The following is an 18918-nucleotide window of genomic DNA, read 5'->3' as shown; positions in this document are numbered from 1 at the left end:
TCCAAATTTAACTGTCTTTTTTTCTCCATTTTTTAACTTCTCACTCCAAAATCCTGGTAACCTTTTTTGTATTTAATTCTTTTTAAATTTTTGTAACTGGTTCCTCACTTTAATATTTCCCAGATTAAAGGTATACTTACCCAGATGGCATTAGGTGCTCTGCTGTTCTGAAGGTCTCTTTAAACTTAAAATTTACTCCATTTAAATATGCTACAGAAATTAGATTGGGCAGCCCCAGTGTCCTTTAAACAGCCACGCATGAAGCTGTGAACAGTATCTTCTCCCGTGGCTTCCAATACTCTACTCACAGATCACTCATGGGGTATCTCCAGGCCTTATGGGCTTGCTTGCAAGGAGTTGCCTCCTGGAGTTCATGTGGATGATGCCATGGCATCTCCTTACCTAGAGAAGCTCCATTAGCTCAGGCATATTGCCCAATCGCCAGCTTTTGCTTCTGCACTACACGGCCACTATTTCAGAATCATGCTGGTCTGCCATCTTTCCATCTGGAAGCCCATGCTTTTAGTAAATATCAAGAGCATAAAAGAAATAAGCGGAATCCTAAATACTTCAGGTGTTGGGTGGCATCCAACTGGTGTATCCTCAGCTGATAAAATACTCCTTGCTCTAACAGAGACCAACCCATGAACAAAACAAGAGGGGAGTGATACTTTTAAGCTTTCTCTCACATACCCCAATACCGTTCTTCCCAAAACAGTTTCACAGTGTAGAGTCACAATTCAGAAAAATATGAAAGATAGGGCTGAAGGGAAAGGACATTGTCAAAAATCACCTCTTGCTCTTTGATAATCAGGGAAGAGCGAGTGACAGAGTAGTGTAGTGGTAAAGAAGGTCTTGGCTAAGATTGGAGAAACCCACCAGGTTCTAATCTACCTTCCTTTCCAAGAATGCTATGTAGAATATTTGGAGGATGGAGCAGTTTGGATGGCATTTTGAGCTCCTCTACAAAAGGTGGATTATAAACCTAGCAAATAAACAAGTGAAGAAACTTTGGCTGGATCAATGAGCCTTCCCAATAACAGGAATCCTTCTTCCTGATTTTCTATAGAGTTTGTGTGTTTTGTGTAGAGAACATGGTCTTTCACTAAAGAACACTCTTCTCTGAGTTTTAAAATGCCAACAAAAGCAATGATATCGTTGTATATTCTTTTTTCTATTAAAAAAAATCTCTCACAGCAAACCTAGAACTTGTTAGGAAAATATAGAAATGCAGGTTAATACAATCAGTGAATAATTGCTGGGCCATTAATTTTTAGACATTACTTTTCCTACTCCTACTTGCTGAAATCCAACTCTGGTCTACGTCAAGCTTTTAGTCCCAAGTGTCCTTCAGCTTTGATTAATTTCTTCCAATATTCACACTGTCAGAAGCCATTTCTTAGAAAATAGAAAGCAAGTAAAAAATAAATAAACCCCAGAATTATTGTTCAGCACTTAATTGTGTTTTAACAACACAATCAGCTATTTGGATTCTAAAGGGGAAATCCTGCAAACCTAGGAGAAAATTCTTCTCCCATTTCATATTCTTCTCTCTTTGCATATAGTGCTGTCCTCTAGGGATCCGACATTTTACTGAACTTTTAATTTTCTGTTTAATATAGCCCTGTATCTTTTTGTACTCATATCTAGTACTTGCAGAGCTAATTCCATTTGCGAGGGAGGCCTAGGGGTCAGCTGGCGTTCCCTCTCTGCAGCCTCTACCACGTAGATGGTCTCGACATAGATAGGCGATCCGTCATCTGCTGACTTCCCCGTGGGTTTCTTCTCCTCCTCCATCTTCACTGAGATTTTTCACTGCCCAAGCTCGGGTCAATGCTGGGACTCAGAACCCCGAACAGCGCCCCAATTTATGAAGTAGCTGGTAAAGTATTTTAAGGGAGATTTGGGTTAATGTCAGCGTTCCAAATAGCATCTAAAATTAAATCAGAGACCAAGGCAAAGTATTGCTCAAAGTTCCAATTTATTAAGAGAGCCATGTTGGCACATCTGGGAAAACCAGAACCTGAAGCTTCTTGGTTTTTCCCATCCAGGTTAAAGTTCATGATCTTGCCCACACACCCACAAGTCCATCCCATGGTTCAATCTTCCACTGCCATGCTGGCTGTTCCACCCATCCAGTTCCGGTCAGGTGCAGAAGTGCCAAGACAAAGGATGACCTTGGCATTCTAGAAAGGAATTCTATTTTGGCTACATAGCATTTTATTCCGTACTATTCCCCCTCCCAATTCCCCACCATAGAAACAGCATAGTAGAATAATAGAAAGTGTGGCAGGCCAAAGATTCAAAAGGAACATGGCTGCAGGCCTGACAACTGCCTTGAACCTCTTTGCACAATGTATTTCATTATTGTTTTCTAAGATTGAATTTATATTATTATGTCAGCAGAACATGTTCTAAAGCAGGGCTGTCAAACTCCCGGCCCATGGGCCGGATGCATCACACGCTGGTTACACCCACGCCCAGTTTAGCGAAGGACAAAAAATGTTCCAATACGACACATGATGCCGCTGTGACGATGTGAGTTTGACATCTCTGTTCTAAAGCATAGCGAAAGAAGACCACACTGCTTTTCCAAATAGTCTTGTCCAGAAATAAAAGCTATCTATTTATCTGTATGCTGCCCTGACTGCTGAAATAAATTGATCAAGTTAATAATCTAATCTTGCTTCTTTTTCAAAACTCATTATTAGTTTTCCTAAAAATGTCTGCCTGATGCAAAAAAATAAACCACAGCAGATTATCTTTTCAAAATTCAAAACAGAAAGCTGATTTTTAAAAAAAAAAATCAAAATAGAAATAAATAATAATTGGATTTTTTTAAATGGTCTCTCTCCCATCCAGTACTAACCTTAATGGTTAATATTTGAATCAGAAGAGATGGCTTGGAACCCAGGGGAATATGAATGCAACACTCCTGTAATTCATTAAAAGAGCTTCTTTTTCCAGATTGTACAGCTGTTGCTGCAGGATTCTTCCACTGCAGTCACACATTGCTGGAAAGAGACAAAGCTGTTTTGGCAATTGCTGTGTTCATACTCTGATGCACTTTGAAACCCTTCTTCCAAACTGAATCTGGAACATTGCATACTCCTATAACTACTGTGGCTCACTCTGCTCAGCTTTCTGAAACCAGCTAGGGATTACGGCTGCCACTAGCTGCACACTTAAAAGTTTTACTGAAAATAAAGCCCATCTCTTTCCCAGGTTGTAAGATGCAGGAAATCATCTTGGAATCACAGAATAACAGAGTTGGAAGGAACCTTTGAGGTCTTCTAGTCTAACCCACTGTACGAGCAGGACACTATACCATTCTAGAGAAATGGCCATCCAAGCTCTTCTTGAAAACTTCCAGTGATGGAGCATACACAATTTCTGGAGATAAGTCATTTTACTGATTAATCATTTTCACTGTCATGAAATTTTCCTTAATTCTTGGTTGCTTCTCTCCTTGATTAGTTTCCATCCATTGTTTCTTGTCTTATGGTGCTTTGGAAAATAGGCTGATTTCCCCCCTTTCTCTGTGACAGTCCCTCAAGTATTGAAAAACTGCCTATCCTAAATGAGATTATTTCTCCAATAGGATTCCTTTCTAAAGTTTTCACCTACAACTCCATCATCTTTGGCCACTGACCATTCAAGTTCTATCTGGCAGAAGCTATAAGAAAACCATTAGAAGAGACCAAAACATTGGGAGAATAAATACAAAACCCTAGTACTTTTCACCCTGATGTGCAATTATGGACATAAGAAGAGATCTTCCAGGATCAGAAATAGGATCCACATTGTCAAGGCAATCAATATCCAAGAGTGGACAGCTAGATGTTTTCAAATACTTACAGCATGGTATGAAATGTCATTTTGGCTCAAAAAGAGAAAACCAAAAGAATGAATGTATTACAAACTGGTAGCAATAAGACCCCAGAAAACTTATACTGAACTTTATCTCTTCTGACCAAATGAAAATGTGGCGGTGCATATCTACAATAGAAAGTAGCATTCTGAGTAGGCATTCCCAACATAAAGAGGATAAGATAACCAGAAACAGACAAAACCAAAACAAAGTCAAAATTCAATCCAAACTTGCCAATTGTTCTATGATGACCAAGAAAGAGTTTTACAACTGCTTAGAAAATGACTCTTGCAATATATGGCCCTGGTAACATCAGTTCCCAAAGTGTGCAGCTTCCTTTGCTTAAAACTCAGTTGATGGAAAAATATGAGTACACTTAAGCCACCCCAGAAACTAATTGCTACATAAAAACTACACAAGTAAACAATTTGGTTCCACATTATGGGGAGGTTACAAAAGAGAAGATTACGCCAAACAAAACTGACATAGCCGCACACAGAACTTTTAACATGCTGATCGTATTAAAAACACTGCACAAGAATTTTTTCCACTTCGTAAGAAGCCAGACTGTTTACATGTTTAAGTGGCTAGAGACTTGGCTATTGGCGTGTGGTCTATTTTGCAGCATAACCTAAAGAATAAGAGAAGCAGCACAGAAATCATTTTACTTACAAGGGAGGCCACCATTTGATTACAAAAATTCTCGAGATACAATTTAATGCATGTTCTAAACATACATGCAGAAAGTTAGTGAATAAAAATGATTCAATTGAAAATAATCAAAGAGTAGGACAGACAGGAAATTTAACAAGCAGTTAGATGATTTAATGATGACAGAAGTCAAGCAAAGATGCTCTCCTGTTGTCCAAATAAGAAACAGACTTATGCTACATGAAATAGTTATCCCCGTTACAGAACCAATCACTAAGGTAAACATGCTAGAAAATAACTTCCTCTGAGGATCTTCAAATTCCAGCTAAATTGTGGGAGACCAAACAAATTGTTGAGATTTTTAAGTGGGATGGAGACACTTATCAAGTGGATAATGGCAGCTACTTTCAAGGGAAAAATTGGCTGAGGTGAAATGTGTTTCTGGAACAAGGCAATTACATCACCCTCCAAAAATAGTAAAATGGGCCAGTAAGTTGAAAAAAGAAACTGAAACTCCTTTTTGCAATCATTGAGCAAAACAGAAATATGACCTACTTTTCCAATTTACCCCCAGCTTTGAATGTTGGCTTGCTTTCAGTAGAAATGGGTTTTTAAATGCTCAATGAAATAAAAGTCCTATTCACCGGCAAGCTGTTATAGTCACGATTCCTCAAATCTGCAAATTAAGCATCATGTGCATATGATACACCCTTTTTTTTTTGCCAGTCATTTTGCAGTGGTGCTCTCTGAGTTGGTTATTTGCTTACACATGTTATCCTTTTCATAGCTTGTATTGGCTGTGCTATAAGGGGTTGAGTTGCCAGGGACTTTTTGATAAAGTTATGTTTTATTGGAAGATGCTGTGTAGGTGGTCTGTTTCCCATACAGTACAGCAGCTTCCAATTAAATGGATAGCACTGTTATACACTAAAATCATCTCAGAAATAACCAACAAACAATTACAATCACAGGCATCACCATAGCACACACCTCAACGAAAAACCCCAAAACATCTTAAGCAAACCTAACAACTCAATAAATAGAAAAGAAAAAAATGACAACAGGATTCACCTAAAACATATTGTGTTATGATTATAACAGCCATTATGTAGGACAGGAAAGTAGAAAACTAGCAGAGGACATCCATGAACATCAACTAGCAGTCACAAGGCATGATGAAAACCCTTTAATCTCAGAAGACATGGTCAGATTTAACTATAATTTCCACAGATAAATTGTGAACATCCTAGTCCAAGTTAAATCCAAAAATGTTAGGGAATCAGTCCTCAATTGACACAGAAATAAATAACATCTACAGACCTCAGAGGAGACAATAAAAACGCTAAGACGGAAAGAAAAAGATTAGCAGCTAATGCCCAGATAAACAGTGATTGACACACGCAAACAATCAAGCAGAAAACAATATCCTAATCAAGAACTACCAAAAAGAAAATCACAGCCACATCGACACTGGCAAGAAAAACTACTGTATGTAAACAGGGAACAAACCTCACATTCTCTAGCACTGATGATGTTACCTAGTTGGATAATGAAATACCTGCAACCAAACCAACCAAGCTCAGAGTGCACCAAGGATTGCATGGTTCAATTGAACTACAAATACTCTCTTCTTATGGAATATAGTAATATAGTAATAATTCATTAATTTATTAATAAAATCTGTAGTAATTTATTAATAAAATCTGTAGTAATTCATTAATAAAATCTGCCCCCTTTCAGTCTGTTTTCCAAAGAAAATATCATTTTGAATAAGCCTTGGAAACAGCAGGTATGAGAAATACATTCCCAAAGATCCCCATGTAATACCAGTGAAGCTTTCCGCAGCCCTTCTGGTTCAAACATTTCCCATAACCTCAATGCATCCCAAAGACTAAATATTTATTTGAGATATTTATGAAAACAAGCATCTGCATTTATACTAAGATACTGCTGAATAAATATATATTATTGGAAGATTTTGAATCTGTCCCCTGGCTTAAGAGCAGATTTCTGTAAAAAAAATGTGGGTATCAAACAAGTATATCATTTATATGTAAGATTGACATCTAAGAAAATCGCCATGATATAGATTGTTAACAATAGTTGACTCAGGAAAGCATGCTAAATTACCCTAGAATTAAATCCCACTGGCATTATGCCTTTTTCTTCTTTTCTTTGTTCCTTTAGGAGAAGCTGATTCAGTCTGCCAGAATGGAAAAATAACCAAAATTCTGGGGTTAACTCTTATCTGATTTTCAAAGGACAAGAATGTCCAACAGCCAAGCAAACATATCACGTTGTTTATATATATTAAGGTCAAATACTATACACACTAGAAAATTGTTGGAAGATTTGGTTATGTTCTCAAATTGTGATATGGAGAACAATGCTACCCTCCCACCCACAAACTTTTTCCATCCTACTTCATTCTGTGCACTATAGTCATTCCCTCCCTCTCTAAAAAGGGGGTCTCCAGTCTCTTTGCTCTCTCATTTTGGGCTGTCCTCCCATTCAATTTTCCAGACTTTTTGCCACCTAGCAAGTTGGAGCAAGAACAAACAGCAATATATATATTCATTTTAACTATATATACTTCAGTAAATACACAAACGTGTATTCGAGACGTAAACCTAGCATGGGCATGTTGCAAAATGTAAGGTTTCTGGTACACTTCATTGCTACAAATCAAACCAGTTAGCATAAGATGACTTTGGAAGAGATCCTGCATACATTTTACATTGAGTAAAAACAGGGCATCATAGATCATCCCGAAATCTATTTCACTGTATCCTGTGGAGAACCAAAAGTGCAAGATTCTATTGTCACCTTGAAAACCACAATGATTTTTTAAAAATATCCAGTTCATAGAAATTATTAACTGTCCCTGTAGTGACCAAAGGCTTTATGAGTTGAAAGGAATGTGTTTATTAAGTATCTAATTGTGCTAAACATCTATTTATAAATGCAGACCTAAACACACTCAATTAAAAGGAAGACCCCTTGAAACTGTGACCATCTGGCCTTTTCAAATAGCTGCTACAACAGCAAAGTTTGATCATTAACCTAGATACAATTTCTTATTCTTTCCTACTCCTTTAGTTATTTATCCATACTATTCCATGTGATACTCTGGTCTACTCATAAGTCTACACGATACATCTACCATGTTTTCCCCAAAATAAGACAGGGTCTTATTTTCTTTTGACCCACAAAATATGGCTTGGGCCTTATTATCAGGGGAGGGCTTATTGTTTTGGGGTTGCCAGGTGGCTGCTCCCTTGCAAGCAGGCTCCCGAAAAGCCGGGCACAGCCTCAAGGGTAAAGCAACCATGAGGTGACCACGCTCACGAGAAGCCGCCCAGCAAACCCCCTCTCCAGCCGGGCAGAGCACCATTCATTGACCTAGAGGGTATCCCTAAGGCGCCAAGCCACGTGGTGCTCTGCCCGCTCCCCAGTTCCTGCGGCTTGGCACATTCGGGATACCCCCCTAGGTCAGTGCATGGAGCTCTGCCCGGCTGGAGAGGGTGGTTGCGTGAGCGCCTGTTCCGCCCCCCAGCTTCACCATGCCCTGGCACAGCTCTCCCTGCAGGGCCAGGGCACCGCCGCCACTTTCACCGCCGCGCTTCGAGCATAACTTCTTCTCCGGCTTCCAAACCCTGGAACTCTGCTTCTAATTCTTCCAGCAACAGTCGCTCTAGGAGTGCGCTCTATGGTTGTGTGCCGGCTGCCATAGGGGCCACAATCATAGAGCGCACTCATAGAGTGGCCGCTGCTGGAAGAATCGGAAGAACGGCAGAATGCTACTCCCCAACCTAGCGGTATCCCGAAGGCAGCAAGCCACGTGAGTGCCTTTCTCCCCCCGGCTCCCGCAGCTTGGTGCCTTTGGGATACCGCTAGGTCGGTGAGCAGTGCTCTGCCTGGCTGGATGGGGGGGTTGTCCAGGGGGCGCTTATATTTTTGCCCACGTGAAAAATGTGGCAAGGCCTTAGTTTCAGGACAGGTTGTATTTTCGGGAAAACATGGTATGATAGTGCATTCATGATCTGCACAGGTGATGCTGAGGAGAATGCAAAAGATGGCAAAGATCTTTGAAATTTGGATATCTACTTTGTTCAGAGGATTGTCTACAACTACAAGCCACCATCTGATACAAAATCTCCTTTTGAAAATGTCTCTACCTTATATAAGATTAAGACCCATTCTTGTTCACAGGAAAATTAATTTTTTTAAAGAAATTATTTGTTTTATTCCACTTAGCAAGCCATTTGTCACAAAAAATCCTATTAAAAATCCTTGAATATTAAAAAGTTTCATGCAGGATGAAACAGTATTTCCTAAGATATAGCTAATTGTTAAATAATTCAATACAGGAAAGAATAAAGGATGAAACAAGTCTCTTATGTAGAAAAACTTGTAAAATAACCTCTCTCAAGTATGTGTGCACATTTCTATATACCATACTCACTATATGCCTATACAGCCCCATTGTATTCAAATTAAGTAGCATAAAAGTCTAGTTACTATAGCAATAGAAACTAGAGTTCCCCACCATACTTCTTACAGAGTTCTTCTGTGGGCTAAAAAGTAGATTTCTAGGCATAGATACAATGATAGTACTAGTAATAAGAAGAAAGTGTGGATAACAGATATGGCAATACCAAGGAATAGTAGAATAGAAGACAAAGAATTGTAGAAGATCACAGCAGTAAGATTTAAAAATCAAAATTGAAAGATTATGGCAGAAACTGGTCATATCAGTATACTGGGTGCCATAAAAAACAACAACATTGTGCCGCGCTTAAATCTGTACGTTGTCAAAACTTTCTTCTGTCAATTGCAAAAGGCCACATTACTACTTGGATCTTCACATATTTTATGCCAATACATAATGACCTGGTTCTTTGGAAGAACTCAATGCTTATGAAAGCCGACAGCTAAAGAACTGGCAGCTATAATTTCACATTCTTGTGTATATAACAATAACAAGATCTCAGAGATAGTGCTTGAGAAGGAGAGCCAGACGGTCTGCCCTCACGCTCCCTACACTGTATGGAGGCTGGGTACCATTATCCCGGAATTCATTGCACCTGCTCCCAAAATGGCATCCACTTCTGGGATTATACCACACAGCTTTTTGTGTAGGAAAGCCACAATGGAGCGGTTGCTTCCCAAAGGAGTTCCAAGGAAACGATAAGTGACTGAGCCGTGATAAGAAGTGGGGAGGAGAGTGTGGGAGGTAGGTCTAAGGTCTGCGGGCACTCAGTGGGGCAGAATGGGTTGGGAAGATAGACTGGGGTGTGTGCGCTGCAGCATCCCTGCAGTCTGTCAAATTAATCAATTTTTATTACAGTCACAGAGCAGCACAAAAGTTAAACATTAAAACAAAACAAGACTGAGCAGAACTCAACAGGACGGAACAGGGTGTAGTAACATATTACAATTGATGGTGAAATCATCAGTGAGTGACCAAGGTCTGCCTAATTTTACAAAGTAGCAAAACTTAGCTATGTTCAGAGCTTTGTCATACTGATCCAATATTAGTAATTGTATTCAAAAGAAACCAGAATTCCCACGGTACTTTAATCAGATGAGGTGTTATAAAATGAGTCAATGGGTCCTTTTAGAGGCAGTATAACAGGAGATGAGTTGTAGTTTCAATGGCCCCTTGTCCATAGGGGGAACAGTCTCAGTTCTCCTATGGAACTTTTTTATACCAGCCTTCGAAAACTGCTGCGGGCCGAGCGTTACAACATGCTAGAGGTAATCCCCTTGCAGTCAGTCATAAGCGTGAGTGGATTGACAAGTTCTCAAATACGAGGGCATTCCAGCGGCTCTAACTTTGGGCAGGGGTGGTTAGTCTCTTCATTCAGCGCCATAATTTTGAACAGTGGCTGAACCAATAGTTATAAGTCGAGGGCTACCTGTATACCATTTGCAGCAGAAGCACTGAACTGAAGAAACTCCAAAAATGCTTCCAGAACACATGTGCTACGCCTTCCTTTGAGACAGATTTTCAGTTCATTACAATAATTTATTTTTAGCAGGCAAATATAGTTGAGTAATCTGTCACAGTGAAGTATCTTATACAATAATTATTGCATAAAATGCTTTCCTTACACCACCCAGGGCCTTTGAACTGTATAGGATCACAATTCACAGAATTCCTACGGAAGATGGAATTCCGCAAGTTGTATTTCAATACATCTCAAAGTCCCCATGTTGGGAAAGACTGAATTAGGCCATTGACGGATGACAAATTTAGTTAAACTAATAATAATGAAGTAAAATATAAAATTAAATTATGTCTATTAAGAGTCAGCTGGCCATTGCTCAGCATTACAAAAAGGCTCCCCCAGAAATCATGAGTCATAATGCTTGCTAAATAAAACATCAGATGTGGAAATGAAGCTTGAAAATCTTTTTACACAGTCATGTTTTGCTTAAGAATGATTTTATTAATGATGTGTAAGAACATTATGATAGTTACAGAAGTAAAACTAAACTCATTTCCTCTCCACACAAATAAATTAATGTTGCTAAGTTTAAGTGAGTAGGAAATCAGTCAGGAGAAAACGTTAATACAGTAAACAAAAAGGAAGTCCACATGAAGGAAATGCAAGCTGGCTGTAATGATTTTCCCCCTTAGTGTCAATTTCTTTCATCACTTTCAAGATATGAACTGTTTTAATTTTATATGAATTTTGTTAAAAGGCATGATTGCAAATAAAGGTACTAAATACTGTAAAAATGTTATTTCATCACTAATCCGCTTTTCACCTATTTCTCTCTCTCAGATTTTAAGAAATGGTCTTTGAACCATGATTTAAGACAACATCACAGTATAATGATTCTAATAATGCTTCGATTTTAGTGCATGAGCCTCAGCCTCTTGTGAAGCTCCCTCCTTTCTCCATTTCCAGAACAGTTACAAATGAATCACTTGCATTATCAGATAACTAAATGTTTAATCTGGGACAAACTTTGGGGAAGTATGGGTTTTCAAAATAACCTAAGATTATTTGTTCATTTAGATCTTTATACAATAAAAAAATGAAAGAGATGAAGTTCTCAAACATGCAAAAGTTGTTTTATGATCTTAATAATATTAACAGAAAGTCACGCAAGCTTTCTAACTCTAATACTTTCCTATTCTTTGTGCCTCTTTAAAGTAATACATAGGCAACATTAATCAGAGTTGAGCTTAATTCAAAAACAATGACAAGCCATAGTTTGGTGAAAATGAAAGCAAAAATCTTCTGATTTGCTTCTCACAACCATGTAGAAATGGAAGGTTGGTGCTTATGACTCTAAATTATGAAATACCTCAGATTCATATGAACACTGGGAGACTGAGGCTTCCTTCTCATATTAATACAAGTTTTATTTTAACAACAAACTATTTTTAAAATATCATTTACTGAAAGATGACAATTTTTTCATATAGCTTTTATTACATAAAGCAAACATGAAAAATGATGATGATTTAGGCACCATCTGACTGCTGAACGACTCCAATGCCATTACATTAACCCAATTCTTTTTAAAGAGAATAAATTTGCTTTTTGGCACAATATTTTGTTTTTCCAGCTTTCTGTTTCAATACAGGTATAAATCAGTACTTTGAGGGCTTAATTACTGTAAAACCTTGATGAAACATCTTCACTAAAGGCTGCTCCCCCCAAAATTCAGTCTTTCACACACATACACGCTCAATGCATTTACTTCCTAACGGAATCGTGATTTAAAAGCCAAAAGCAACTAGTCTATATTCATATGGTCAGAGTTGTTTAAACATTTACCTCAGCCATCTACATAAATATAGTTCTCACACAGCAAGATGACATCTAAAATGTTCCTCAACCATACAAAGGATGAGTCCATGTCCTCTGCTATTCTTCCCTAGGGAATCAACATCTAATGTAGAGGCACTCAATTCCTGCCACTGATGGGAGATTTCATGGGGGTTATTCCCTTTTTCTTCTTCTTGAGAGAAAAATGGGCACTTGGAGGGGCCTTGAATCAAGTTTTTCAAAGCAGGCTTACAAACAGCATAATTCAATCAAGGCCCAAAGGTTTTAGATTAGTATCCGTGAACCAGATACAGCATATTGGACAATTTACAGAAAGGCTTCTTTTAATCTCAACCTTATTTCTCCATGGCAGTGACCCTTTAGCTGTCTTGTTCAGCCTCCCGTGAAGTTACAAACTAAAACTGGGAAAAGCAACTTTCATAAGCAACTTTAAATCTTTTGACTGAGGGAATATCCCACCTCAAGGATTAAAGGGTTACAAAACTAAAGTAAAACAAGATACAGTATGTAACCCCAATCCCGTTGACAGCAGAGGTCCCAAAGACATTTCAATGGTGCCCAACAGTCTCATTTACCCAGGTGACTACTGTATTTTAATAAACGAATAACTGGGTAGGTTGGAGAAAGATAGATAGATGGAAAGATTGATGGAGGAATATAGAGATAGATAAAGAGATAGAGATACTAACATGCTACAAAGTCAAGTAATAACCACCATGTCTTAAAAGGTGACTCACTTGCTTTAAAGAGGGCTTATCTGTCCAGAATACAGAGGAGGGGGGAAAATGAGCAGAAGAACAACCTGGAGCAACCTGATCAGTTCCCTTCAGGTAAATAGGTGCTATCACTGACATGTTATGAAAGAGACAATTTGTCTTTCAAAATTTTGGAACCCCCCCCCCAACCGCCTGTAAACTAATGTACATGTGATAGAAAAAGCTATTTTCTTCAAACTTCAGAAAGCCCAATTCAAATCAGATAAACCTAAGAAAATCATTAACTGTATGGAGTTTTAAACTTGTTAGATGTCAGATCAAGTTACCAACCAGAAAGACAGAAGTGGATTTTGGCAGCTAAATGATCAAAATACAAATGACAAAAAAATTACTACAATCAAACTTGAAAGGAGGAAGGGAAATATAATAGGATGACAGGCAAAGGATGCCCTTTGTTGGGTATTTAAAGGAGCCAAGTTGTAATCTCAAACACTTCTGCAGTTGCGTGCATCCTGGCTTAACAGTGGCCAAGTTCAATGATAGGGATCGAAAAGACAGAAAAAACACACTACCTGGCAAGGGAACAATTTCTCAGGGGAACGAACGGGGAAGTAAGGGAATGAGGACATAATTCCAGTTTTATTAGGAGTTGACATTAAAGCCTTCAAGAGAATGCCCTAAGGAAGTGCAGAGAACTCAAAAACCTGTTTTTGTGGGAGAACATTTCATACAGTATGTCAGATTGTAATTACTGCTATCGTTGTCATCAGAGATCACAAGAGTGCCTTCTTGGGTTAAGCAAGAGCCTGTTTAATAGGGTGGAAGTGGGCAGGGAGAGTGAGTGCCAATAGCATTCCCTCAAGGGGGCAGCACAGAGAAACCTACACAACCCTCTTCTGACAACAGTACAAAGATGAAAAACTGAAAGGAAGGGAGGCAGGGAAAACTACTGTACAGGATTTCTAACATGGGGCTCCAAAGACCCTCACTCAGGAACTTCAAAGACCCACACATAACTTTAAGGTTATTTACTGGTTAGGCTATAGGGACGTGGTGGCTCAGTGGCTAAGATGCTGAGCTTGTAAATCAGAAAGGTCGGCAATTCGAATCCCTAGCACCACATGACGGAGTGAGCTCCCGTTACTTGTCCCAGCTTCTGGCAACCTAGCAGTTCAAAAGCACGTAAAAATGCAAGTGGAAAAAACAGGAACCACCTTTGGTGGGAAGGTAACAGCGTTCCATGCACCTTCGGCATTTAGTCATGCTGGGCTCATGACCATGGAGACGTCTTCGGACAGCGCTGGCTCTCTGGCTTTGAAACAGAGATGAGCACCGCCCCCTAGAGTCAGGAACGACTAGCACATATGTGCGAGGGGAACCTTTACCTTTACTGGTTAGGCTAAGTCATCATAAAAGATCTATGCGGTTTTAAATTAAATTCAGTGATCCCCTGACATTAAAAAAATCTTCCAACAAAGGGGGGGGGGGTGAATGGCAGGGTTATTCCAGATTTATAAATTTTATTTTACATTCCCTATCTCGCTATGGGAGCTCCAGGCCAATCTAATGAACCCAGAAGAATGTCCCACTGAATGCAAAGTCCCAGAGGCTTATTCTAGAGTAAGCACATACAAGGTTGCAGCTTCAATCCACATTATTCCAACACTGGTATCTTTTAAAATGTTAGTAGATGTTAACATGTATGTTCTCTAGAATAGAGCATTACTTTTCTAAGGCTTCCCGATCAATGTTAATCTATCTTCACAGCATTTTAGTAATGCCAACCTCACCTTTGAACTTATTTAATAGAGCTATACTACCTTTTTCATTCATGTTTGCTCCTATTCAGCCGAACAAGGTGTATTTAGTTATTAGATCCCAATTTTATTTCAGGGGCTTAAGCCAAGACACACGGTGCTCACTTCTCCTCACTTTCTTCACCTCAATCACCCTGTATAGTGGAGAGAGAATGAATGATCTAAGGTGGCTGAGGCAGACTAGCAAATTGGATCTTCTTGCTTCAAGTTTATCTCTTAATTGCTATACATCACCTACTTTGTACCATCCTGCACTTTGCATCCCATTTCATCCAAAGACACAATGAAATTATTGAATTTAGCCTTTCGGGGGGAGGGGGGGACTAAAGTAAAATTTAGTAAAGTAAAACTTTTCTTGTTGAATGTAGTATTAATTTTCAACCCAAGGTTTGGAGATTATAGCTCAAATGTAGATCAACTACTCCCTCTACAGAAAATATTGCATTACAACATCAGGAAAATGATCTGAAATCCTCTGGGACTTTTCTAATAAGATACATGTGCTCTACTGAAGCAAAGCTATTAAGACGGTAGGTGTTCTTCTCTTCCTAAATTACATTTGAAACCGCTGAGATGTAAATAGATGAGCCAATGAATTTTCCAGAGCTTTCCAAACAGTTCTGAGTGAAAACATGTTAGATAATATATTACCAAGCAGAATCCATGACTTGCACAGAAAAAAAAAATCTGAATTTCAATTTGAAATCAAGCATATTATCATTGAAACTAGCATGGATTTATCATTTAAAATCTGTTTGATGCAATATTCTCTCAGCTGTTTTGGCAACTCAAAACAGTATTCAAAATAGAAATCCTCCATAAAAAGTTTAGAATGTGAAATATCAAGAAACAACCAACCATGACTTCAATGGTAGAAAGGGAATTGGAATCACAGCCAGACCACTGTGGGAGAGCAGTTTCCAAACCTCAGGAGGGGGAGTGGCAGGGTACTTGTGAAAAGTCCAGGGTCCAATTTGTGATATTACTCATAAGATGTATTGATAATATTATGGAGAGTAAGATACTATATGAGGAGTAGTGGAGAAGAGTGCTTATGCGTGTTGACCTGTGTTGTTGATGGCTCTTGTGAGACCACAAAATTGGATAAAAGTGTAAAAACAGCCAGTGACAACCATGCATATCTAGACAATGTTGACTTTTCTCCATGGGAGAATAGAAGAAAAACTGTTTTTTTATAATCTAGTGAATCCTAGAAAAACTGCATGCATGAATTCCATTCTGATTGAAAAGAATTGTTTTCAAATAAATATACATAGACTTTTACCACAATAGCAGGTAACCCATGGTCCGCTGGGTCATCATTTCAAAGATATTCCCCTACTAAACAGAGAAACAGAATGACCATTAGAGGCCATAAAATCAGTGGGAGTGGGAGCAACTTCCAGGTTCCTGCCGGCTTCCCCATTAATTTTGCTTGTGGGAAGCTGGCAAGGGAGGGTTGGAAATCCCCTTCCTTCCTCCCTCCCTATAAAACAGGGATAATAAGTAAGAATTCGTAATAATAAGTAAAATAAATAAATAAGTAAGGATAAACAATACATGTAATTATTTAGTAAGTAAGGATGGAAGTGTTAAGAGATACCAAATGATGAAACAATGATTCTCTTCAAAATAAAATCTGTGGGTGGAATTATGCCATTTATTTTAATATTTTAAAATAAATCTCATTTTGTGGAAGTCATACTGAGGACTTATTAAATAAACCTGTCTGAGGAAGCCACTGTTCTGCTTACACTATGCTGCCTAAATAAATTGAGATGTGGTAGTCTCTGAGCGTGGCTGTTTTCTTGCAGACATTTCACCACCCAACTAGGTAATATCACCACTGTTAGATTGTGCTAATTGGGATATTAATTCTATGAATATCTGCATTTCTACACTGAACTACAAGTCTACACAAGTTTGCTAACCAACAACTATAAGAGTTTCTGGACTTTCAATACAGAACGATTGGTAGCCACAAGGCTCCAACGAAATCAGGTTTCCATCAGACTAATATTTCTTCCTACATCATTCCTCTCATCATATAAGGTAGATTTATTTTGTATTAAGAGTTTAAAAACATACTGTACATATCAAATTTTGAAAAATCTTTGGAAGCTGCCTAAAACCAAATCAAAAGCAAACAAGTCCCCCACCCCCCAAAAAAACTCCAACAGTTTTCTTTAGCAAGAAGTATTGAGATGGATTTCCAACAATTGAACAATTTAGAACCAATATCTACCCAAGTATATCAAGCTGGAAACATTCTGTTTTTCTTTCTATAGCCTCTCTGTGAAGCCGCAAGGAGATGGGACTTTTGAGTGATAACAAAAGTTTGCAATTGCCTCAGCCACCTGACTCTTCAGAAGTCTGGGAACTGGAATTAGATTAACATCAAAAAAATCCATGCAATAAAATCTCACAGCCAAGCATTTATTATCTTACTCTGGTGATAAACATAACTATATTTTAGAAGTACCTGTAATGACTTCATTAGAGAAGTTTTAAATACAGTCAAGTGAGGAAATAAAAATGCCAGTTGGGTTGTTCTACCTGCTTATTTGCATTAAATGCAAACTTAAATTAAATGCTTCAAGCTGCTAACTACAGCTACTCCACTAAACAAAGTAGACGTATTCTGAAACAAACCACTTTGCAAGTTCAAAGTTCAAGATTTCAATATTACAATAACCTTACAATGCCAATACCAGTTGTAAGAAAATAGTAAGTTGTAGTCAACAAGGAGGGAATGAAATGTACTATACTCATAGGAATGCTCCAAAGTATTTGCCTTCTTAACATAATGGGAACTGGATGCTCTCAAGTTTTCCTACTGATTTACTTAACAATTAGTAAAATTATATAACGGTAGATAGTATTAATACTCAAGATCGCCAGCATGCTTCTTACGAGGATCAGGCTAGAGCAGGAGTGTCAAACTCAAGGCCCATGAGCTGAATCCTGCCCGCAGGGTGCTGAGATCTGGCCCATGGGGCCAACCTGGAAACAGCAAAGGACTGGCCCGCATTCCCTATGCCAGCGATAACGCAGCTCGGGAAGGCCGCATGTGGCCCTCCCAGGATCCGTTTTGAGCTGTTTTCATTGGCAGACAGCTGCAGGAAGCTGTCGTGACCTAAAACAGGGCTCAGGAATCCATTTTCATTGGCAGAGTTCTTGGGCCACCACAGGCACCCCCGACACAAGTGACAGCAAGTTGGCCATGCCCACCCTGGCCACACCCACCCTGTCCCCGAGGTCAAACACAACCCTGATGCGGCCCTCAACGAAATCGAGCTTGATACCCCTGGGCTAGAGTATGTCTGAACAGCATAAATATAAACTTTAATATTTAACTATGAGATGCTAACAGAAGAGTTAACGTAAGTATCTGCTATCTCATTACAAGCTGCAAAAGGAGACATGAAGGATTGCATACAGCCTTTAGTAAAGTAATACAAATTGACCACCCATTGTGCAATTACTCCCAAGACAATAGAAATCAAGTGTTCTCTGAAAGATTTACACAGCTGACATGGGAAAACTGCACAAGGAGAACAGAGACTTTATTCAAATAGCTAAACTTAATGGCTATCTTTTCAGGGGATATTTTTGCAAAACATTCGGCTGCAAGCAAAGATGCTGTTCACATGTAGAAAGACATGTTCATCTCATGAGCCTCTGCAGGCAGAGCAGGGGAGGGGTGTCAAATTTTAAAAGTCACTCTTTTGTACAGGTGTCATAATGTTGCACAAACTTAAGTGAATGGTGGAGCTTGTATTATGATGTGACAATATGCTTTTATCGCTCTGACAAAACCTCTATAGCAGGAGTGTCAATCTGAAGGCCCAGGAGCCAGAACCAGCTCATGGGGTGCTTAGATCTGGCTCGCAGGTCCACCCTGGAAACAGTAAAGGACTGGCCTGCAGTGCCTCTGCCAGCAAAAATGGGCCGGTGGGCTCTGTTTTCGGCTGTGATGGCCTCCTGCAACCCTCTGCCCACAAAAACGGAGCCCTCCCGACCTCCGTTTTTGCTGGCAGAGGGTTGCAGGA

General features: G+C 39.1%; 1 protein-coding gene across 2 annotated transcripts in view; it reads right to left on the bottom strand.

The window, feature by feature from the left end:
* The window catches only part of SLX4IP (SLX4 interacting protein), an 89058-nt gene that overhangs the window by 57201 nt on the left and 12939 nt on the right, over positions 1 to 18918 (bottom strand). The window lies entirely within an intron of this gene.

Source organism: Thamnophis elegans, chromosome 3 (assembly GCF_009769535.1).
Source record: "Thamnophis elegans isolate rThaEle1 chromosome 3, rThaEle1.pri, whole genome shotgun sequence".
NCBI classification, from domain to species: Eukaryota; Metazoa; Chordata; class Lepidosauria; order Squamata; family Colubridae; genus Thamnophis; species Thamnophis elegans.
The sequence above is the reverse complement of the archived record's forward strand: the minus strand, read 5'-3'. Positions and strand labels throughout refer to the sequence as shown.